General features: G+C 33.2%; 1 long non-coding RNA gene across 1 annotated transcript; it reads left to right on the top strand.

The window, feature by feature from the left end:
• The first annotated feature begins 1,907 nt into the window (after nt 1-1,907).
• LOC141614940 (uncharacterized) lies at nt 1,908-2,369 on the top strand. Its single transcript, XR_012529486.1, has 3 exons — nt 1,908-1,963; nt 2,095-2,161; nt 2,260-2,369. It is a non-coding gene; the product is annotated as an uncharacterized LOC141614940 (long non-coding RNA).
• Nucleotides 2,370-3,538: the final 1,169 nt, after the last annotated feature.

The raw sequence follows: 3,538 nt of genomic DNA, 5'->3' as shown, positions 1-3,538 counted from the left end.
ATACTAAAGAATCAGTATCTTTATATCAAAGGTTCATAGAGTAAGAATCAGAATATTTATATCAAAGGTTCATAGGGTAATGCATGTGAATAAGGAAAACTAACATAATTCGCAAATCATTTGTCAACTAATTCAAAGTGGTTCCCACCACGGTGCAGAAAACAAATGTCCTTATCAAGGTTTCAAACAGACCCATGGCTGATTCTGCGATTCGAGTTGCCAAAATAAATAAAAAAAACTCTGGATCGTTGACCATCAAGAATAAGCTGATCACTCAAATATTTTTGTTAATACAATTCTAGGACACTCAAAACAGGTGGTTGGATAATTTGACTACTAGTATTTTCCATAACAAAAATGTTATATCATATGTAGATGTTATAATATTGATATCTTAATTCCATAATCAATCAACCACCGTCAAATTTTCCTAGTAATTAATACTCTACTGTAAGTGTGTAACTATGGTGCGTGTAAAAACCATAAAGTCAAAGATCAAGAAGAGATATAAAAGGAACGCCTAACGATGGGCAAAAGAACCTAGAATACACTAAAAGATTCTACAGAGTTCAATACCCGCGAAAAATATGGTTTGTTTCGTGAATGCAGTTTTAAAAATTCTTACTGAGTATATGATTTCATTCAAGTTTAAAATGGGATGTAAAGGATATGAAGGCTAAGATTTGGAAGACCGTTTCATATAAAAATTCGTGCCGAATATATGAATTGCATTTAAATTTTTCGCCTATTTTTGTTTATATATTGTACTCTTACTTATTTAACCTTTTCATCCCTGTTTGGTAAATGGCAATACTCTACAAAGGTTCTTATGGGAAGGGGGTTCTCATAGGATCTGGTGAGAACCACTAACATAATGAGAACCGCGAGAACCCTTACTAAATCATCATCAAATCTTGTTCCGAAAGTTTTGATGGATCATTTACCCTTAGTTTAGTTTATTCAAACACATTTTTAGTATAGCTAAACATAATTTTTTGATTTTATTAACAAAATATAAACTTAATGTACAAAAATACAATTAGGTATACTAAAATGGCTATAGATGCACGAAAACGAATACTAGGTGCATGAAAATTGTTACATGCTTGAAAATGATTACTAGGTGCATGAAAATAGCAGTATCTAGGTGCACAAAAACGAGTTCTAGGTGCATGAAAATTGTTAGATACATGAAAATGAGTAGTAGATGCATGAAATTTAATAAAATATTTCTCGTCTCGATTTCTGTCAATAATTTATAATTTTTAGACCAAGAAATATGTTATCTAGCCATAAAATTCTATGCCGAAACCAAATATGTTGTTATTTTTGAGAAAAAAATCTGTAAGGTGGAGTTCTCACGGTTCTCAATATGTAGGTGGTTCTCACCGGATCCCGAATATATATATATATATATATATATATATATATATATATATATATATATATATATATATATATATATATATATATATATATATATATATATAGATTTGGGATCCTGTGAGAACCATCAAGATAATGAGAACTGTGAGAACCACTCACGACCCTTAGATATAAGACAATGAAGGATCAGATTAAACTTATTTTGAGGTCCAATCACATCTCACGCGCGCTCCAATTTTCCATCATATTATGTTTTACCCTTTCTCTCTCCTCCTTCATCACACCTCTTCAGCAATAACCCTTGTTCATCCTTCTATTCTTCATTCTCTTTATTTCGAGCACATTTCGATTAAATTACTGTATACATTAGACTTCAACCTTGATTCCTTCTTCATTCTCACTGATTTCGTCATCGAGTTTTCTGATTTGGAGCAAATTATAATTTAGCAAATATGTGAAATTTTGTATGTAATTGAGGAATTAAGCTCGATCAGAGAATTTGACGAATGTGTTTGATTAATTTTGTAGGATAAAGACGAAGAATCTGAAGGTGACATAGAAAGTTCGCGCTTAAAAGGTACCGAATTATTCCTAATGTTCGTTTTTTTTGTTGATATAATTTCAGTTTAGTGTACTTGGATTCTTAAAACCTTAATTTTAGTGTTGCAACTTGCAACGACGATTCTTATGGATTTCGACGAATATCAGGTGGTACTGTGAGTAATGTAATTGCATTGGGAGGGATAACAGGTGCAAAACCTCAATGGAAACGCAAGTATGCTTGTTTTTTTGCTGTTTTTGATAATGGAGTTAGATTCAGAGTTGGTTTATCGACTGATATGGTGCTTTATACCTTCGCCATCACTAAAATAGGTCGTTGGTTACCTTTGCGCTGACTCTGCTTACAAGTTCAGAAGCAATACTTATTGTCTGGTCTAAGAGAGCTGGGAAATATGAATACAGTGTCACCACCGCCAATTTTATGGTGAGCAATGTTTATATTTGAATTGAATTATATGATTCCAGTATATGTTTTTGTGCCTTCTTCTTTTCTTCGACGTTAGGATCAGAATAATTAACAAGTTTGTATGGCGAATTTATGGATTAGTTGTTTGTTTAGTAATTTCTTTTCTGTGGTTCTTGCAGTACAAGCTAGGATCTTGGATTGCAATAATCTTTTGCGCGCAGTCGTTGGTGAATGTGAAAAACATCGAGACTGATCTTAAGCAGTTTTCCATGGCAATGATGTAAGATTTCCCTTACATATTTTGACTACTTAAACGAGCTCTGCAATATAAGTTATGGTTTATCCTTTGTACTCCTCTGAAGTGCTCACAGATCCCTTTGTTCTACTCATTAATTGTTAATCACTGCTCAAGCATCTCATGTGAAGTCTCCCGTATTAGTTATCGTGTCATTAGTTGAGTTTGTTGTAGCTCAGAGAGGATTCTGATTTCGATCCTGCTATGAGAGTCAGCTTCTCCTATCTATTTCAGTCTTGTCGGTTGTATTATTGTTTGTTACAAAAGTTCTTCAGAATACAGGTTCCCAATTCACAAGTCCGTCCTGAAAATGCATGTTTTTTATTTGTGAATATAGTCTGTAGCTTTTTTTTCAGAAGAGAAAAACACAATTTTCTGTCTTTCATTTGAACTCTTAATCTTTGAGTCGGAAAGGATAATAGACTGTGCCAGTAGCTGTGGTTACTATAATTCGAGCTGTTGCAGATTGTAATAGCATTGGTGTCTTGAGCGGGAAATGCATTACTCAACAACGAATTGATGTCGCATAATGCATTCAACTCTACAAATTCATTTGTTTGTGTAGAAATAAATGATACTTTGATGTCTTTTCATCATATTGATATAGTGATATGGTTACTTGACTGATGTTTAACCTATTCATAGCGTATTGTAAAAGCTATTAGCTCAATGGTAGAGCGATGTGCATATTTTGCACAAAGTTATGGGTTCGAGTCCCATATAGCCTATTAAATAACATATCCCATGATTGGCAATATAGTAGATTCAAGATTAATCAGGCTATAATCATGCTTAGGCAAAGTTGAGCAGGCCATAATTAGACATAATTAGACTCGTGCGTGTAATAAGAACGCCTAGATAGTGTAATTGGTTTATAGTGATCAGATGTT

The sequence above is a fragment of the Silene latifolia genome, chromosome 11, assembly GCF_048544455.1.
Source record: "Silene latifolia isolate original U9 population chromosome 11, ASM4854445v1, whole genome shotgun sequence".
Taxonomy (NCBI): domain Eukaryota; kingdom Viridiplantae; phylum Streptophyta; class Magnoliopsida; order Caryophyllales; family Caryophyllaceae; genus Silene; species Silene latifolia.
The sequence above is the reverse complement of the archived record's forward strand: the minus strand, read 5'-3'. Positions and strand labels throughout refer to the sequence as shown.